This window comes from Tamandua tetradactyla, chromosome 10, assembly GCF_023851605.1.
Source record: "Tamandua tetradactyla isolate mTamTet1 chromosome 10, mTamTet1.pri, whole genome shotgun sequence".
Lineage (NCBI taxonomy): Eukaryota > Metazoa > Chordata > Mammalia > Pilosa > Myrmecophagidae > Tamandua > Tamandua tetradactyla.
This window is the reverse complement of record NC_135336.1, coordinates 12,522,652-12,544,644: the sequence shown is the minus strand read 5'-3', so window position 1 is coordinate 12,544,644 and position 21,993 is coordinate 12,522,652. Positions and strand designations below refer to the sequence as shown.

The 21,993-nt window shown below is 38.9% G+C and overlaps 1 protein-coding gene across 1 annotated transcript in view; it reads left to right on the top strand.

Annotated features, from left to right (window-relative positions):
• MB21D2 (Mab-21 domain containing 2) overlaps positions 1-21,993 on the top strand; it is a 150,522-nt gene that overhangs the window by 121,688 nt on the left and 6,841 nt on the right. The window lies entirely within an intron of this gene.

Sequence of the window (21,993 nt, the reverse complement as noted above, 5' to 3'; positions counted from 1 at the left end):
GGAGTCCATTTCTTCTTTACCAGGGCAAGTTATCCAATACATGAAGGTAGAGCTTTTGGACGTCTTGAGTTTTCTGTTCCCCAGGCTTACCGGCTTTCATTCCTCTTCTTCCTTGGCTGTTTTGGCTAGGGATGTTATTCGTTTCCTTCAGTGCTACTACCTCAGCTTAAACTTTGATGTGTGGTTATTTGATTAGTGTATTTCTAGCTTTCCACCTTCCCAGCAGTGGTAGGATTGCGCTTTGTTCCCTGGGGTTGGGTGAAACCATATGATTACCAGCCAATGATCTGGAAGTGGGAATGATGTATGCCCCTTCCAGGCCAGAGCATTTAACTGCTGATGAGGGTTCCCCAGATTGTCTTTGCCTCTTAAAGAGTGACTGGCAAAGTTCTAGAACAGGGCTGCTCCCCAGCCTGGGTCCTGGAATCAGCAAAGGCGAGCCCACAGCCAACGCTTGAGGGACTTGTGGCATGAGTGAAAATAAAACTTTGTTGTTTTAAGTGACTGAGATTTTTTTTGGCACCTTATCTATCCTGATTGATATAATCAGTGTCTGGCTTTCACACTAATGATAAACATTATGTAGCAAGGACTGTGTCTGCTTCCCCATCACCTTTGTATTTTCAGTATGTACTACAGTTCTGGCTCAGAGGAGGCACTGATACCTACTTGTTGTATGCATGAATAAGGGAAAACTGAGGTGCTTTTTTGGGGGTTGGGGGTAGGGGGAAAGTGCACAGGCCTGGACTTGAACCGGGTCTCCCCATGGCAGGTGAGAATTCTGCCACTATCCTCACACTGCCAATCCCCAGAAACCTGAGTTTTTAATCCCTTCTCCCTAGTTGTTGCAATTTCCTGGCCCACTTTATTATTCCTTTTTAAAAATGTAGACTCCCAAATCAAACTCTACTCTCCAGTTTCAAAATAATTAAGTAGTTTGCATATACACATACAAAAAGAGAAAGGTATGAACACTGCACTCACCTGGGTCACAGGCAGAGGTGACTACGGTACAGCTGGAATAATAATTCTGAAGGTCTCCGCACCAGGCAGAGGTGAGCCCGTCACCACTGACGCATTTCTGGATCCTTATCATAGTCATTTAATACTTCATTGCATTGCTTTTGCTTTGGCAGTTGTTTTTAACTTTCAAGAATGAGCCTTTTAAAGTGGGCAGTGCTCTTGTAAATTGACTTTCTGTAGCCTTTGTGCTGTGTTGTAGCTGGGGGAAGCAGCTGGGCTACAATAGGTTTCTCTTTTGCTAGTAGGTTCTGTCTGGCAGGAACCAGGAGTTCTTTTTTTTTTTTTTTAACATGGGCAGGCACCGGGAATCGAACCCGGGTCCTCGGGCATGGCAGGCAAGCACTCTTACCTGCTGAGCCACCATGGCCCGCCCAAACCAGGAGTTCTTAAGAGATGACAAGACTTATTAAAAAGGAAAATATGTAATGACAGCCTTCGTGTGTGCATGTGCCCAGAGCCCTCTGTTTATTGATTGCCAACCATGAGCCAGTCCACACACTAAGTGATATGGTGTGCGTGCTCTCATTTTGTCCTACACAGCCACTCTACAAACCTGTAGTCATTTAAGGACCCCGAGGCCACAGAGGTCAAGTCCATTGCTTAGGGACCAGTTGGACTTGAATCCAGCTCTACCTCACGTTTTGTTCTGATAGCTTTGTAGACTTCATAAAGCCGACCAATTTCTAAAATTTTGGTTTTAATTTTTTTTTTCAGCAGCTGGAAATGCTAAATTTGATTACTGAAGAGAAATCGTGCAGTGATGCTACCTGCTGAACATGATTTACAGTGAATGCAGGAAGTCATGTAAAAGGATCAAGAAATTCATAGTATCCAATGATAATCATAAACACAGATTCCAAGAATTTATGAATACATATAAATAAAAATCTAGAGTAAGAATACAGAATAGTGTTAGTGCAACAAAAATGCTTTTAAGCCTAGAAGATCTGTTAATATTCCTAGAAAGTTATCAACTTATATAAAATGTAAAACATAAAACAGACAATAGCATTTTATATTAATTAGACTGTAATCCATTACGGCAATGTTGAGGTTAGATGAATAACTCCTCTTTAAAAAAATACGTTGGAAAACTTTATTTTCCTCTTCAAAACAGATCTTGGACATAAGAATTTTATTTATTCTGCAACATATTTCAGTGTTTAGAATTTTATATTTATATATATGTGTGTGTGACTGTGTGTGTGTATTGGTTTGGATTTAGCATAAACACAAATGTAATGTAACAAGATATATAACATAAAGAAAGATACCAAGTTAATGATCAGGCTTTAATTAATTAATTAATTAATTAATTTTTATTTTAAACTTTTTTTATGGTATAGTATAACATATATTCAGAGTAAAGAAATAAAAAAGCAATAGTTTTCAAAGCACTGTTCAACAAGTGGTTACATGACAGGTCCCAGAATTTGTCATGGGCTACTGTGTTAGTTAGATTCAGTTGTCAACTTGGCCAGGTGAGCATACCTAATCTTGTTGCTGTGGACATAAGCCAACGGTATGTGAACCTCATCTGTTGCCAATTACATCGGCAGTCGGCTAGGGGGCGTGTCTGCTGCAATGAGTGACATTTGACTTAATTGGCTGGTGCTTAAATGAGAGATCACAACATAGCACAGCCTAGCAGCTCGGCATTCCTCATCTCAGCACTAGCAGCTCAGCCCAGGCCTTTGGAGATGCAGAAAGAAGTCGCCCCAGGGAAAGTTGTTGGAACCCAGGGGCCCGGAGAAAAGACCAGCAGAGACCATCTTGTGCCTTCCACGTAAGAAAGAACCTCAGTGGAAAGTTAGCTGCCTTTCCTCTGAAGAACCAACAAAATAAATCCCCTTTTATTAAAAGCCGATCCATCTCTGGTGTGCTGCATTCCGGCAGCTAGCAAACCAGAACAGCTACCATATGATCCTCTTAGATTTTTCCTTTTAGCTGCTTCAGAATATAGGAGGCTAGAGGGCTTAAATTCTTTTTATCATCACAATTGACTCTTATTTTCTTTTTTTGTGTGTGAAAAATAACACATAAACAAAAACGCTATAAATTTCAAAGCACAGCACCTCAATTAGTTGTGGAACATGTTTCAAACTTTGACATGGGTTACAATTTCACATTTTTAGGTTTTTACTTCTAGCTACTCTAAAGTACTGGAGGCAAAAAGAGTTATCAATTTAATGATTCAGCATTCATATTCATTTGTTAAGTCCTATCTTCTATGTATAACTCCACCATCACCTTTGATCTTTCGATACCTCTCTTTAGGGTTGTTTGGGCTATGGCAGTTCTACATTTTATTGCATTGGAAGGGTCTGCCACTAATATGGGGTAGGGAGATGGAACTATCTGATGTTCTGGAGGGGCTGGGCTAGGTTTCAGGATTTATCTGGACCAGGGACCCATCTGGAGATCGTAGGTTTCTGGAGAGTTACTCTAGTGGCTGAACCCTTGTGGAAACTTATATCTTGCTGTAGGAGTTCTTTAGGATTGGCTGGAATTGTCCTGGTTGGGGGTTGGTAGGTTATGATAGGTAGCAAGGTCTACCTGAAGCTTGCGTAAGAGCAACCTCTAGAGTAGCCTTTCAACTCCATTTGAACTTTCTCTACCACTGATACATTATTAATTATACTTCTTTTCCCCCTTTTGGTCAGGATGGAATTGTTGATCTCACAGTGTCAGGTCTGGATTCATCCCTGGGAGTTCTCTCCCACGTCACCAGGGAGACTTTCACCCCTGGATGTCATGTTCCATGCAGGAGGGAGGGCAATGATTTCACTTGTAGAGTTGGGCTTGGAGAGAGTAAGGCCACATCTGAGCAACCACAGAGGTCATCCAGAAGTAATACTTAGGCATGCCTATAGGTAGTCTAAGCTTCTCCACTACCTACATAAGCTTCACAAGAGTAAACCTCATTATCGAGGGCATGGCCTATTGATTTGGGTGTCCCTAAAGTTTGACACAGTATCAGGGGATTCCTGATGGTAAGGCTTAATAGTTCCACATTCTTTCTCCCCTCCCTCATGGGACTTTACCAATACTTTTTGATTATTTGCTTAATATACTCTAGGATATTTCCAGTCATTACAGTAATCTATACAGGATTAAAGGACCTCTTTTTTATTCTGTGCTCCCTGTGTTTCAGTTGTTCAAATGAGCTGTATAGATAGGTTGAATTAGATTATGCACTACATAAAATTTCAGTTCCAGATCAAATAAACCATTCTTCCATTGGTCTCAAGGAGTATATGTGGTTCTAAAATATAGACACTGTCTTCCTTATCCCTATGTTCTGAATTACTTTATCCCCAACCTGTTCGGCTTCATTCTTATCTTTAAATATCAGGTTATGTATATAAAACAGCCTCTCAAAATCCAGAAATAGTAATCACCACTCCGGACTTAATGTGTCTGCTCTAAAAGCCTACAATCTAGGCCCCTGTTTTCTTCTAAACATTTTATAAAGTTGACCATACAATTTTTGTTGTTGTTGTTTCTGGCTTATTTTGTCTCACTAAATGTCCCACATGTTCATTCATATTGTTGCATGCCTCATGACATTGTTCCTTTTTGTTGCAGCACATCCTTCATTCATAAGCATACACCATTGTTCGCCAGTCTACTGCTCCGTCAGTGCATGCTTCAGCTACCTGCATCCACTGGGCATCATGTAGAAGACCATGGCACAGTCCATCAACATTCTCAATTTGAGATGATGTCATTGTTCCTAAGTGACAGAAAATCAATAAACATATCCTCACCAAATAGGAAATCTAAACCTTCTCTTAACTCTTGTCCCTCCCCCCATTATTTACCTCTGCTATTGTTATGGTAGTGCTTTTGATTTCCTTTTTTTTTTTTTTGCATGAGCAAGCACTAGGAATCGAACTCAGGTCTCTGGCATGGCAGCTGAGAACTCTGCCATTGAGCCACCATGCTGCCCTTGGTTTCCTTTTGAACATAGCTCATAGCATGCAATAGCAGTTTTTCCCCTGTATCCTGGACCTGAACACTCTTTATACAAGAATCATACCTTTGAAGTAATTCTTATGAGAACTCGTTCATATTTCTAATGTGAATCAGTGGGACACGTTGGTCTATACAACCGCTTTCAAACTTGTTCATCTTCCATATGGTAATATTACTTCTAGACCCACTAGCGAATCATCTTTGCTCCTATCTATTCCCTTACATTGTAGTTCAATCTCATTAGCTAATGGTTCACCCATCTCTAGCTTCTATGTATCTCTAAGTCCCCTATATTCTGTATTACAAGTCTCTGATTATACCATTATGCTGGTCATAAAAGTGAAATCATACAGTATCTATCTTTTGTGTGTAGCTAATTTCGCTCAGCATTATGTCTTCAAGGCTCATCCATCTTGTCATGTGCTTCAGGATGTCATTTTGTCTTACTGCTGCATAATATTCCATCGTGTGTATATACCACATTTTGTTGATCTACTTGTTTGTTGATGGGCATTTGGTTTGTTTCCATCTTTTGGCAATTGTGAATAATGTTGCTATGAACAATCGTGTGCAAATGTCTGTTTGTGTCGTTGCTTTCAGCTCTTCTTGGTATATACCAAGTAGTGCTATTGCTGGGTTATAAGGCAACTCGATATTTAGTTTCCTAAGAACCTCGATATTTAGTTTCCTAGGAGCCTCCAAACAGTCTTCCATAGTGGCTGCACCATTGTACATTCCCACCAGCAGTGCATAAGTGCCCCAGTTTCTCCACATCCTCTCCAACATTTATAGTTTCCTGATTGTTTAATAGCAGCCATTTTTATAGGTGTGAGGTGGTATCTCATTGTAGTCTTGATCTGCATTTCCCTTAATACCAATGAAAATGAGCATCTCTTCATGTGCTTTTGAGCCATTTGTATTTGCTCTTGAGAAAAATGCCTATTCATATCTTTAGCCCATCTTATAATTGGGTTGTTCATTTGTTGTTGAGTTCTTTATATATACAGGAAATCAAACCATTGTCTGATATGTGATTTCCAGATGATTTCTCACATTGAGTTGGCTGCCTCTTCACCTTTTTTGACAACATCTTTTGAAGTGCAGAAGCATTTGATTTTGAGGAGTTCCCATTTATCTATTTTTTCTTTCGTTGCTTGTGCTTTGGGTGTAAAGTTTAGGAAACTCCCTCCTACTACTAGGTCTTGAACATGTTTCCTTACATTTTCTTCTGGAAGCTTCGTGGTGCTAGTTCTTATATTTAGGTGTTTGATCCACTTTGAGTTAATTTTTGTGTAGGATGTAAGATAGGGTTCCTCTTTCATTCTTTTGACTATTGATATCTAGTTCTTCCATGCCCAATTATTGAAATGACTATTTTGTCCTAGTTCACAGGATTTGGGGGCCTTTTCATAAATCAGTTGACCATAGATTTGGTGGTCTATTTCTACACTCTTGATTTGATTCCATTGGTCAATGCTTCACTCTCTGTGCCAGTACCATGCTGTTTTGATGACTGTGTCTTTGTAATAGGTTTGAAAGTCGGCGAGTGTTAGTCCTCTCACTTTGTTCTTCTTTTTTAGGATGCTTTTAGCTATTTGGGGTTTCTTTCCCTTCCAGATGAATTTGGTAGTTAGCTTTTCCAAATCTTCAAAGTAGGTTGTTGGAATTTTGATAGGTATTTAATTTATTTTTAAATTGGGTTATAATTTACATACCATAAAACTCACCATGTTAAAGCATACAATTCAGGAATTTTTAGTATATGCACAAGGTGTGTAACCATCAACATTATCTAATTGCAGACCATATTTCATCTCTCTGAAAAAGAAACAAAAATTCAGGCAGACACTCCCATTCCCCCTCTCAGCAGACCCTGGAATCCACTAATCTACTTTTTTTTTTTTTATCTTTAAACATGATGTCACCCCACCATATTTTTTTTCAATTTTTCGTAATTGTATAATATAACTTATATATAAAGCAAAGAAAGAAAAAAACAATAGTTTTCAAAGCTCTCTTCAACAAGTAGTTGCAGGGCAGATCCCAGAGTTTGTCATGGGCTACCATACCATCCTCTCAGATTTTTCCTTCTAGCTGCTCCTGAACACTGGAGGCTAGAAGAAATAAATGTTTTTTTATCATCACAATAGAACTTTTTTCCTTTTTGTGAATAATAGTATATATACAAAAAAGCAATAAGTTTCTAAGCACAGCACAACAATTAGTCGTATAACAGATATTGAAGTTTGATATGGGTTACAATTCTACAATTTTAGGTTTTTACTTCTAGCTGCTCTAAGATACTGGAGATTAAGAGAAATATCAGTATGATTCAAAAATCATATTCACTTGTTAAACCCGACCTTCTCTGTATAACTCCACCATCACCTTTGATCTTTCCCCCACTCTTTAGGGGTGTTTGGGCTATGCCCATTCTAACTTTTTCATGTTGGAAGGGGCTGCCAATAATATGAGATAGGGATATGGAATTAGCTGATGTTCTGGAGAGGCTGGGCCCTCTGGGTTTTAGGACCAGCTGGTTCAGGGACCCATCTGGAGGTTTTAGGTTTCTGGAATGTTACCCTAGTACATGGAACCTTTGTAGAATCTTATATATTGCACTAGATGTTAGAATTGTAGTTTTAATTTTTAAGAAGGAAGATAGTGAAAGATGAGAAAGGCTCTTTTTTCTGCCTAATTTTCAGATTATTAATAAATGACTTTGTAGACACATGCCGACATACATTTCATAATGTGTAGCAAATCCCTTGATTCCAGGGTAAATAAGGTGTTTGGGTAGATTGAAACAAATGGTACAATCAACAAACAGTTGCTTTCTAATGCCAAAGTGTGTACTAGTCACTGCTGTCTTGGATGCTTGACTACTAGGAGCTATTAGACCATTGGCTGTGATAGTGTTTCTCATTTGCTGAGCTTCTCTGCCAGTTTCTGTACCAGCTGCTTTCTGTTGGTCTCTCGTTTGCAAGGGAACGTGAGCCATGAGTGCAGCCCACTGGGACAGTAGGTACAGAGAGCGCTGGTGAGGGAGTTCAGATGCAAGCCCCTCCACAGGGGTGCGGGACTCATCATCCCAGGGAACGTGGGTGAGGGAACATGAGCTCCAGCTGTCCTCTGCTTGCCAAACCCCGTGCCCCGTCCCAGGATTATGTTTGTCCAGGGGAAGCACCCCTGGGCTACAGCTGTCCTGCTTCAGGAGAGAGAATGCTCCTTTTAATTCTCTTCATCAAACATATTTTGTGTGCTTTTGATCATCTTGTTTAATTAAATCTTCAAACCAATTCTGTGGAAGAGGTGCCATTTGATATTCCAGTTTTATAGATGGTGGAGAAAGGGAGAGGTGGGGGACTAAATCTCCATTGTGTGCCAAGTAAGGCATTTCATCAGCTATATAAGAAAGGTTTTTTTTTAATATGAGGAATCGGAAGCTCAAAGAGGTTAAAAGTTGTTGAACTCAAGTAAGTAGCAAACAGCAAGCTCAGGATTCAAACTCAAGACTGTGTTATTCTGAGTCCAGTGCTCCCTGGGGAAGGATCAAGGAGACTTCTTTGAGAAGGTATTTTTGAATCAGAACAGCACATTTTTGAATGTACTGTATTCTGGTTAATAGGGCATAACATGCGTAAATTGATCTATCTTCTGAAAGGTTAAATAAAATTACACGCAGTTATCTCTGAAATTATGCTAAGTAAAACTGACTGTTTGACTTATAAAATATATTAATATTGTCGTGAATATCAGTGGTCACTCAGCAGGAGATTATTAAAAAACTGGTAAGTGCTACTGGAGTCCTACTTCTGTATTTGCACAGTATCTTACATCTGTTTATTTGGAAATACTAATGACATCTTGTGAAACCCATCAGGCTCATTCTTCCTTATGATAGATCTGAATGGTTAGATGCATTCTGCTGCCTTCCCAAGGTCACACTAAGGCTTTGACCAGTGAAAGCACAAAGCTGGCACTTTGCCCCAAGACCTCTGCTTACTCCAAGCATTCTGCATTCCTGTCAACTTGAGTCATTGTCACGGGGAGAAAAGTATGTATGTGGCATTCTGACCTTCTCAGCCAATGTGGCAATGTTGAAACGCCATTGTTAACCTATCACTTGGGCAATGTGACCTTCAATAAGTCATTTCTGTTCCCTGAGCTTCAAGTTTTTCACCTATAAAGTGAGAGTCTTGACATGGTTGATCTCTGACCATGAACTTAGAAAAATGCCAAAGCCTTCCCCAAATTGAAATCATTCAAACTTCCATAGATTGGTGACTTCCTAAGAAAAAAGGTAGCAATGGCTGTATCTCAGAATGTTTCTCAGAATGTCAAGTAAGCTTGACAAAAATATTTCCTCCTCTGAAGAGTAAATCATAATGTAATATTTTTATGGGAAGATTTTATACTGGTTATCAACCAAGAGGACCACTCATCTAGGGAATGTTTTGAGAATCAGAGAAGGGCTTTGTCAACACCCCACCTGTACCCTTACCCTCACCTCAAGAGTCATCCTACTGTTATTGACATAATAAGATACTGTTATTGGCGTTAACACGAATTGGGGCCAAAAAGAGGTAACTCTTTTATATAAAACAATGAATATTATTGAGATACTCAGAACTACTCTTTTTTGTGTGTATGTGCGCATAGGCAACCATATAGACATAAAATTGTTCTAATTCTAAGCTTTCATTATATGACATGAAACTTCACCTCTTTTGTGGTTTTTTCTCCTTTCAATATAGGTAAACTTTTTTTTTAATTGTGAAGTATATATAATAAAAAGCAACAAATTTCCAAGTAAGTTTTAAGAAGCATTTATGGAACAGATTTTAAAGTTTGGTATGGGTTACAGCTCCATGATTTTTTGTTTTTTTCTTCTAGCTGCTCCAATACACTGGAGACCAACAGAAATATCCATATAATGATTCAGCAGTCATACTCATTTGTTAAAACTATCTTTTCTGTTATACTCCTTCTTCTCTTTAAATAACGTATTTATATAAAAGCCAAAGTATATCTCAACAATAAATTGTAGAACAAATTTCAGAGTTTGGTATGGGTTACAATTTCACAGTTTCAGGTTGTTATGTCTAGCTACTCTGAGGTACTGGGGGTTAAAAGAAATATCAGTATCATGATTCAGCAGTCATACTCATTTGTTAAAACTATCTTTTCTATAACTCGTGGAGTACTTGGGCCACGTGCAGTAGGACCTGGAAGATTGGTATGAGCTCTTTATATCCATGATAAAAAGAGGATTAGAATCAGGAGGTGTGGAAGAGCAGCGCGAGAAGTGGCGGCTCATTCTCAAGTCCGGACCAAAGCGGCGGAGACAGCTGCTTCACTTGTTCCTCCTCCAGAGCAACTACTAAGTGAACAGAAACAGTGCAGAACAGCTCCCGGGGCCACGGCAGGGAATGGACACACAGCGTACCCCAGTCTGGACTGGCTAGTCTGACTGCGAGACTCGGCTGCGGTGAGATCCCCGAGCAGTGCGCGACTACCCGAGCAGCGGCAGCTGTGGCAGCCGGAGCTCCTCCCTCCCTCCTTCCCGGGCCAGCTGAGAGTCTCGGAGAGGCAAGTTTCCCAAGCCGCGGCGGCCGGCACCCCTCTTTTGCGGGCGGCTTCCTGGACTGGCTACGAGTCTCGGATCAGAGGGCTACCCAAGCCGCGGTGGCCCTCCCCCGTGGGCGGCTTCCTGGTCCGGTGGCGAATTCCCCGGGCCTGCTGTGGCCGGCGACCGACACCTCCAGGGAGAGAAGGGAATTTCTGACAGTGGCAGAGACTGGGTCCAACCAAACACCAATAGAGAAATTAATAAAGGAGCCACAGGGTCCCCTCAAGCCGCGGCGGCTGGCACCCCCACCACGCGTGGCCCCCCGAACCAACTGAGAGAATTGAATCGGAAATCCCCAGGCCGCGGAGAACGGTGACCGGGGGGATCCCTTCCAAACACGTGAGACAAACGTGTGCCACGAGCGCCACCTACTGCGCAGGATAAGAAAAACAGAACCCAGAGATTTCACAGAAAAATCTTACAACGTTGTTGGGTCTGACACCCAGGGAAATCTGACTAAATGCCCAGACGCCAGCAGCAGAAGATAATGGTCCACGCTCAGAAGACTGAGAATATGGCCCAGTCAAAGGAACAAACCAATAGTTCAAATGAGATACAAGAGCTGAGACAACTAATGCTGAATATACGAACAGAAATGGAAAACCTCTTCAAAAAGGAAATCGAGAAATTGAGGAAGGACATGAAGAAGACATGGGCTGAACAAAAAGAAGAAATAGAAAATCTGAAAAAACAAATCACAGAACTTATGGAAGTGAAGGATAAAGTAGAAAAGATGGAAAAAACAATGGATACTTACAATGATAGATTTAAAGAGACAGAAGATAGAATTAGTGATTTGGAGGATGGAACATCTGAATTCCAAAAAGAAACAGAAACTATCGGGAAAAGAATGGAAAAATTTGAACAGGGGATCAGGGAACTCAAGGACAATATGAACCGCACAAATATACATGTTGTGGGTGTCCCAGAAGGAGAAGAGAAGGGAAAAGGAGGAGAAAAACTAATGGAAGAAATTATCACTGAAAATTTCCCAACTCTTATGAAAGACCTAAAATTACAGATCCAAGAAGTGCAGCGCAACCCAAAGAGATTAGACCCAAATAGGCGTTCTCCAAGATACTTACTAGTTAGAATGTCAGAGGTCAAAGAGAAAGAGAGGATCTTGAAAGCAGCAAGAGAGAAGCAATCCATCACATACAAGGGAAACCCAATAAGACTGTAGATTTCTCAGCAGAAACCATGGAAGCTAGAAGACAGTGGGATGATATATTTAAGTTACTAAAAGAGAAAAACTGCCAACCAAGACTCCTATATCCAGCAAAATTGTCCTTCAAAAATGAGGGAGAAATTAAAACATTCTCAGACAAAAAGTCACTGAGAGAATTTGTGACCAAGAGACCAGCTCTGCAAGAAATACTAAAGGGAGCACTAGAGTCAGATACAAAAAGACAGAAGAGAGAGGTATGGAGAAGAGTGTAGAAAGAAGGAAAATCAGATATGATATATATAATATAAAAGGCAAAATGTTAGAGGAAAATATTATCCAAACAGTAATAACACTAAATGTTAATGGACTGAATTCCCCAATCAAAAGACATAGATTGGCAGAATGGATTAAAAAACAGGATCCTTCTATATGCTGTCTACAGGAAACACATCTTAGACCCAAAGATAAACAGAGGTTGAAAGTGAAAGGTTGGGAAAAGATATTTCATGCAAATAACAACCAGAAAAGAGCAGGAGTGGCTATACGAATATCCAACAAATTAGACTTCAGATGTAAAACAGTTAAAAGAGACAAAGAAGGACACTATATACTAATAAAAGGAACAATTAAACAAGAAGACATAACAATCATAAATATTTACGCACCGAACCAGAATGCCCCAAAATACGTGAGGAATACACTGCAAACACTGAAAAGGGAAATAGACTCATATACCATAATAGTTGGAGACTTCAATTCACCACTCTCATCAATGGACAGAACATCTAGACAGAGGATCAATAAAGAAATAGAGAATCTGAATATTACTATAAATGAGCTAGACTTAACAGACATTTATAGGACATTACATCCCACATCAGCAGGATACACCTTTTTCTCAAGTGCTCATGGATCATTCTCAAAGATAGACCATATGCTGGGTCACAAAGCAAGTCTTAACAAATTTAAAAAGATTGAAATCATACACAACACTTTCTCGGATCATAAAGGAATGAAGTTGGAAATCAATAATAGGCGGAGTGCCAGAAAATTCACAAATACGTGGAGGCTCAACAACACACTCTTAAAAAACGACTGGGTCAAAGAAGAAATTGCTAGAGAAATTAGCAAATACCTCTAGGCGAATGAAAAGGAAAACACAACATTTCAAAACTTATGGGACGCAGCAAAGGCAGTGCTAAGAGGGAAATTTATTGCCCTAAATGCCTGTATCAGAAAAGAAGAAAAGGCAAAAATGCAGGAATTAATTCTCCACTTGGAAGAACTGGAGAAAGAACAGCAAACTAACCCCAAAGCAAGCAAAAGGAAAGAAATAACAAAGATTAGAGCAGAAATAAATGAAATTGAAAACATGAAAACAATAGAGAAAATCAATAAGACCAGAAGTTGGTTCTATGAGAAAATCAATAAGATTGATGGGCCCTTATCAAGATTGACAAAAAGAAGAAGAGAGAGGATGCAAATAAATAAGATCAGAAATGGAAGAGGAGACATAACTACTGACCTCACAGAAATAAAGGAGGTAATAACAGGATACTATGAACAACTTTACGCTAATAAATACAACAATTTAGATGAAATGGACGGGTTCCTGGAAAGGCATGAACAACCAACTTTGACTCAAGAAGACATAGATGACCTCAACAAACCAATCACAAGTAAAGAAATTGAATTAGTCATTCAAAAGCTTTCTGAAAAGAAAAGTCCAGGACCAGACGCTTCACATGTGAATTCTATCAAACATTCCAGAAAGAATTAGTACCAACTCTCCTCAAACTCTTCAAAAAAATCGAAGCGGAGGGAAAACTACCTAATTCATTCTATGAAGCCAACATCACCCTCATACCAAAACCAGGCAAAGGTATTACAAAAAAAGAAAACTACAGGCCAATCTCTCTAATGAATATAGATGAAAAAATCCTCAATAAAATTCTAGCAAATCGTATCCAACAACACATTAAAAGAATTATACATCATGACCAAGTAGGATTCATCCCAGGTATGCAAGGATGGTTCAACATAAGAAAATCAATTAATGTAATACACCATATCAACAAATCAAAGCAGAAAAATCACATGATCATCTCAATTGATGCAGACAAGGCATTTGACAAGATTCATCATCCTTTCCTGTTGAAAACACTTCAAAAGATAGGAATACAAAGGAACTTCCTTAAAATGATAGAGGGAATATATGAAAAACCCACAGCTAATATCATCCTCAATGGGGACAAATTGAAAACTTTCCCTCTAAGATCAGGAACAAGACAAGGATGTCCACTATCACCACTATTATTCAACATTGTGTTGGAGGTTCTAGCCAGAGCAATTAGACAAGAAAAAGAAATACAAGGCATCAAAATTGGAAAGGAAGAAGTAAAACTATCACTGTTTGCAGATGATATGATACTATACGTCGAAAACCCGGAAAAATCCACAACAAAACTACTAGAGCTAATAAATGAGTACAGCAAAGTAGCAGGTTACAAGATCAACATTCAAAAATCTGTAGCATTTCTATACACTAGCAATGAACAAGCTGAGGGGGAAATCAAGAAACAAATCCCATTTACAGTTGCAACTAAAAGAATAAAATACCTAGGAATAAATTTAACTAAAGAGACAAAAAAACCTATATAAAGAAAACTACAAAAAACTGCTAAAGAAATCACAGAAGACCTAAATAGATGGAAGGGCATACCGTGTTCATGGATTGGAAGACTAAATATAGTTAAGATGTCAATCCTACCTAAATTGACTTACAGATTCAATGCAATACCAATCAAAATCCCAACAACTTATTTTTCAGAAATAGAAAAACCAATAAGCAAATTTATCTGGAAGGGCAGGGTGCCCCGAATTTGCTAAAAACATCTTGAGGAAAAATAACAAAGCGGAGGTCTTGCACTGCCTGACTTTAAGGCATATTATGAAGCCACAGTGGTCAAAACAGCATGGTATTGACATAAAGATAGATATATCGACCAATGGAATCGAATAGAGTGCTCAGATATAGACCCTCTCATCTATGGACATTTGATCTTTGATAAGGCAGTCAAGCCAACTCACCTGGGACAGAACAGTCTCTTCAATAAATGGTGCCTAGAGAACTGGATATCCATATGCAGAAGAATGAAAGAAGACCCGTATCTCACACCCTACACAAAAGTTAACTCAAAATGGATCAAAGATCTAAACATTAGGTCTAAGACCATAAAACAGTTAGAGGAAAATGTAGGGAGATATCTTATGAATCTTACAATTGGAGGCGGTTTTATGGACCTTAAACCTAAAGCAAGAGCACTGAAGAACGAAATAAATAAATGGGAAATCCTCAAAATTAAACACTTTTGTGCATCAAAGAACTTCATCAAGAAAGTAGAAAGACAGCCTACACAATGGGAGACAATATTTGGAAATGACATATCAGATAAAGGTCTAGTATCCAGAATTTATAAAGAGATTGTTCAACTCAACAACAAAAAGACAGCCAACCCAATTACAAAATGGGAAAAAAACTTGAATAGACACCTCTCAGAGGAGGAAATACAAATGGCCAAAAGGCACATGAAGAGATGCTCAATGTCCCTGGCCATTAGAGAAATGCAAATCAAAACCACAATGAGATATCATCTCACACCCACCAGAATGGCCATTATCAACAAAACAGAAAATGACAAGTGCTGGAGAGGATGCGGTGAAAGAGGCACACTTATCCACTGTTGGTGGGAATGTCAAATGGTGCAACCACTGTGGAAAGCAGTTTGGCGGTTCCTCAAAAAGCTGAATTTAGAATTGCCATACGACCCAGCAATACCATTTCTGGGAATCTACTCAAAGGAATTAAGGGTAAAAACTCAAACGGACATTTGCACACCAATGTTTATAGCAGCGTTATTTATAATTGCAAAGAGATGGAAACAGGCAAAATGTCCATCAACAGACGAGTGGCTAAACAAACTGTGGTATATACATACGATGGAATATTATGCAGCTTTAAGACAGGATAAACTTATGAAGCATGTAATAACATGGATGGACCTAGAGAACATTATGCTGAGTGAGTCTAGCCAAAAACTAAAAGACAAATACTGTATGGTCCCAGTGATGTAAATCGACATTCGAGAATAAACTTGGAATATGTCATTGGTAACAGAGTCCAGCAGGAGTTAGAAACAGGGTAAGATAATGGGTGATTGGAGCTGATGGGATACAGACTGTGGAACAGGACTAGATACAAAAACTCAAAAATGGACAGCACAATAATACCTAATTGTAAAGTAATCATGTTAAAACACTGAATGAAGCTGCATCCGAGCTATAGGTTTTTGTTTTGTTTTGTTTTGTTTTTACTATTATTACTTTTATTTTTTTCTCTATATTAACATTCTATATCTTTTTCGGTTGTGTTGCTAGTTCTTCTAAACCAATGCAAATGTACTAAGAAACGTTGATCATGCATCTATGTGATGATGTTAAGAATTACTGATTGCATATGTAGAATGGTATGATGTCTAAATGTTGGGTTAATTTCTTTTTTTCCTTTAATTAAAAAAAAAGAGAGAAGGGGTAATTGGAGCTGAAGGGATACAGACTGTGCAACAGGAGTGGATATAAAAACTCAGAAATGGACAGCACAATACTACCTAATTGTAATGCAATTATGTTAAAACATTGAATGAAGCTGCATGTGAGGTATAGGTTTTTTTTTTCTTTCTATTATCATTTTATTTCTTATTCTGTTGTCTTTTTATTTCTTTCTCTAAATCGATGCAAATGTACTAAGAAATGATGAATATGCAACTATGTGATGATATTAAGAATTACTGATTGTACATGTAGAATGGAATGATTTCTAAATGTTTTGTTAATTTTTTTTATTAATAAAAAAAAACTATCTTTTCTGTTATACTCCTTCTTCTCTTTAAATAACGTATTTATATAAAAGCCAAAGTATATCTCAACAATAAGTTGTAGAACAAATTTCAGAGTTTGGTATGGGTTACAATTTCACAGTTTCAGGTTGTTATGTCTAGCTACTCTGAGGTCCTGGGGGTTAAAAGAAATATCAGTATCATGATTCAGCAGTCATACTCATTTATTAAACCTGACCTTCTCTATATAACTCCACTATCACCTTTGATCTTTCTCCCACTCTTTAGGGATATTTGGGCTATGCCCATTCTAACTTCTTCATGTTGGAAGGGGCTGTCGACAATATGGGATAGGGGGATGTTGATGTTCTGAAAGGGTTGGCCCCTCAGCATTTCAGGACTTATCTGGTCCAGGGACCCATCTGGAGCCTGTAGATTTTGGAAAGTTACCCTAGTGCATGGAACCTTTGCAGAATCTTATATGATGCCCTAGGTATTCTTTAGAACTGGTAGGAATGGTTTTGGTTGGGGTTTGGCAAGTTATGATAGGTAGGAATGTCTAACTGAAGCTTGCATAAGAACGACCTCCAGAGTATCCTCTTGACTCTATTTGAATTTTCTCTGCCACTGATACCTTATTTGTTACACTTCTTTTCCCCCTTTTGGTCAGAATGGCATTGCCAATCCTGTGGTGCCAGGGCCAGCTCTTTCCTGGGGTTATCTCCCATGCTGCCAGGGAGCCTTTCATCCCTGGATGTCATGCCCCATGTAGGAGGGAGGGCAATAGTTTCATTTGCAGGGTTCGGTTTAGAGAGAGAAAAGCCACATTTGAGCAATAGAAGAAGTCCTCCAGAGGTGACTCTTGGGCATACCTATAGGTAGGCTCAGCTTCTCTGCTACCTACATAAGCTTCACAAGAGCAAGCCTCAAGATCAAGGGCTTGGCCTATTGATTTGGGTGTCCCTAATGTTTAGCACAGTATCTGGGATTTTCCCGGTGGAGTTTAATAGTTCCATATTGTTTCTCACATCCCTCAAGGGACTTTGCCAGTACTTTTTGATTATCTGCTTAATATACTCTGGGATGTATCTAGGCATTACACTAAGCTATACAGGATTAAAGGTACTCATTCTTATTCTGGGCTCCCCGTGTTTGAATTGCTTAAATAATCTGTCCAGACAGGTTGAGTTAGATTATGTGCTCCTGAAAATTTAGGTTCTGGACATAATAAATTATTTTTCCTTCAATAAAGGTAAGCTTTTTAAAAAGGAATGTATACAGGTACTGATTTCACTTATCTATTTAGTGTTTATTGAACTATCTACTTAAGTTGAGTAAGGAGGGCATAACTATTGGGATGGGGCAGTGAAGATGGGAAAGGATAAAAATATGGTACTCATTTCTTGTGCTCTGCAGCTAAAAATCTGGTTATACCTACAAGTCACCTATACCTCGTTCCGCCATTTTCTTTCATACATTCTGTGACTAAGCGCATTCTATGATCTGCGCGTGCTCAATAATCAGATCACCCCTAATTACATCACTAGGGCCACCGTGCTCATTATCCTAAACGCTTCCCATTTTTTTTTCTAGTAAAACTGCCCGAATTACTGCAGTTCAGGGAGACAGATTTTTGGGCCTCTAGGCCATCTGCTTTCCTGCTGTGTGCCTAGTAATAAACCCTTTCTCTCTTTTGGGGAAAAAAAGTCTGGTTAAATATGTTTGAGTGATGTTAAGTAATGGATTCAGTGGAATGTGATAATATTTTATTCACTAGTAGATGTGAAAGCAAAGGACAGAATTCCAGTTTTTCCTTGAAATTCTAAAGATATCAGCAAAGAATGAAGTGTTTGACATATAACTTATTCCTTAAACTTGAGGCATCAGTATTTGCATAAAAGCGTAATATGGTCTTAAGCAGAAACTATGAAATAGACAGAAATCGAGAATTGGAAAACTACAGGAAGTGAGGCTGGGAGGCCGCTTTCCTTTGGTGGTTTGTGTGTGTGTGTGTACGCTGTATGGCAGGGTTATATTTCATTATTTTTCCATGTGAGTATCCTGTTATTGAAGCACCATTTGTTGAATTTTTGTCTATTTGTTGTATTTTGTTTGTTTGTTTTGCTTGTATATTTGTTTTTGGGCAAGTGCATGGACCAGGAATCAAACCCACATCTCCCACATGGCAGGGAAGAATTCTGCCCCTGAACTACCCTTGCAGCCCCTCCTTTAATGTTTTTAAGAACAAATATATGCCAAAACTTCCATGAAAAGAGGAGACCTACTTAGGGGGAAGGAGGTTATTTCTTAATTTCTCTTCTATGCTGCAGACAAGCTTAATGGTGTGTGTACATTTTCCTTTTGTTCCCACTCGTGCTTTGGATAATTTAATTAATATCTAAGCAGCCAGAGCCGTTGATTTCTTACCTTCTCATAATTGCACAAAAACAGCAGATCAGATCAGTGATGGCACTCATTGGAACTAATGCTCAAGGTCAAAGTGTAGCTGAATTTTTTTCCTCCTCTGTCTTTTTCCCTCCCAGCTCTGTCGTGTTAGCTGATGTCAGCTCATTTTCACTTAAACTCAGCTGAGGAAGGTTCTCCAGGAGGACAATTGGGCTTATAGAATGCTGGGGAAGGCTCCAGCATGTGTCACCAAGTCACTCGTATAACTGCAGACTAATGGGCTCAGGTGGGCTAAATGTCAATGAAAATGTCACAAGGGATTAGTTGCTGGAGCAATGTGGCCTCAGGGACTTTGTTTCTAACTTCTAGGAGCTTGGCAAATGAGCCCCTGTAATATTCTCTCTGCTGATTAAGTTTTCTCCGCTTTAAAGGAGTAAATCTCAAAAATTCCCCTGACTCCTGAATATTAGAATTTAGCCTATATTATATGGCATTTTTGAAATAAGGACCTGCATTTTAACAAGGTTCATAAACAATAGTTAGGAGGAAAGAAAATATTTTATCATTGTTAGGGAAGTTCTGGTGTATCTAATAATAGATGACAATTTCTTCTTTAATCCAGGAGAGGGCAGAAGGGAGTTTTAGCTCATTTCTTTCTATGACTGTCCAAACAAAATTGTGACAATCACAGCATGTTTGTAGATTAATTATCTCCAGCTTGTTAATGTACAAGTCACTGTATTTGTGTGAACAGATCCTAGCTGGTGTGCTCAGAACCACTTTACTTTTGTCTAGCCAAAAAGGACATCTAGAATTTTGAGTTATTTATCCCTAAGAGGTGACTGCAACCTGGTGCTCAAATAATAATACCACCTGTATCTAATCTGATCTGATTTATTAACCATGACACAGCATTTGGTGATTTTTCACATGCATTTCACATGCATTTTAGCATATGGCACTCCAAATGCTAAAATGAAAGATTATTTGAAACAGTGATGAGAATTATTTCATTATCAAATGTTATCTCTTTGAAAGTAACTACCTATAGATGAGTCTATAAAATAATGAAATTGATTTTCACAACCAACTTTGGAATCTAAGAAATCAGTTGGTTCACACCTGGGATGGTGTGAAAAAAATATATATAAGGATTTTTTCTTATATTGTTAAGGATGAGCTTAATATTGAAACATTGTGACAATTGAGAAATACTTTTAGTTTGGTGTTTACCATAAATCCCAATCTTAACTGCTAAGTCCTGCTTTTTTAAAAAAGCACAAAAAAATGAAACTAAATTGCCCGTGTGGAATTTTCTGTGAAGGTCATTTCTATTGGGATTCATAGATTGGGTACCTCAGGAAGCAGCCCCTGGAATGGGGTTAGCATGTGAGATATTTATTAAGGAGCCCCCTTCGGATCACTACCCGTAGAAGGGAGAGGAAAGAAGCAGGATCCAGCAGAGGGAGAAAGTGATCTGGGGAAGTAAAGTTTCCTGCTGGCTCAATGTCAGCCTCAGTTGACCCCTCGGAAAAGTCTGAGTTAGAATGGCCCTTCATTGTATCCTGAGCTGGGATACTTCTGCACAGATCAGTTATTGGTTGTGCAGCCACCCCACCCCTAACCATGGAGCATGCCCTTGGTTGAAGTGACTGTTTACAGTTGAGACAATCCCTAAGGGTCTGGAGCCATCTGCTGCCAGCACTCTTAGCAGGTGGCACAAGCCATTTATTGAAGGGAGATCCATCGCCGTGCCCAGCACATATAATTTGAGAAACAGCCCGAGACTGGGATTCTCTTTCTGATTAATTGTTGACTATAACATTGGGTAATTTATAGATTGCTTTAAAGAGAAAGTGATAATTTACTGTCTTTCCATCTGTACGGAAGGAAACGTTACTAATTAAAAGATTTTTTTTCATGGTTAATGGTTTGGAAAATACAATTTTAAATGAATGCTAAATTTTGAAATGTAATAGCAGAACAAAACATATGTGTGGTTTCTTTATTTGCATTATGATTGTCCTATGAAAAGCAAGCTAAATTGATAGAAAGTAATTGGAGTGAATAATGGAATAATAGTTTGTGGCAGGTTTTTATTTTTTTGCAATCTTTGGGGAAAAGTTATTAAATAAATCTTGATAGTGATGCTGGGAGCTTGCCAGGCAATGAAAAGCAAGTAAGTAAATGATACAAAGGCAAGAGGTGGGGATTGTAAATGTATAAGTTGTTTGCGGAACAGTCATCTAGACTAGCCTCTACAAAGCACTTCATGTTTTAGCCCTATTAATTCCGTCCATTCCTTCCTTTGTCATTCAGTTGTAACTTCAGCTGTGCGCCTACTGCAGGAGACTCTGTGCCTGCTTAATAAAATTAGAGACCTGAATCACACCCTTCTAGAGCCCACAGTCCCACTGAAAATCACATTCGCTAATTCACCTCCAGTCTCATTAGTAAAGTCTGATTTAGGAAGTCATCAAGCTCACAGTGAAGGATATGAGTTTTCCAAAATTCTGATTTTCTCTTGAAAGCTTCAGTTTTTACCAGTCATGAAGAATTGTCTTTTCTTTTCATGAAGATGGACCCATTTTGTTCTTTTCTAAATAAAATGTCTGCCAGATGCCCAAGTTTGGGTAACCATAGCTGATTTAGCACCCATCCTTTAAAGTGAAAATGGTGTTCCGTGGGCAAAGAGGCTAGTTCAGCTCATGACTGAAATGCACATAAGTGCATTTCCTTAGGACAACTTTCATATTTTGGTGTGCAGCAGAAGTGCTTTGTAGTTACTTCAGGCTTTAATAAAATGAATAATTTTTTCTGTTTCCTTCACTGTGTGGCAGCAAAGAATACAGTGACTCCAAAGCTGGTGCAACTCTCTTGATTCTGCAGGG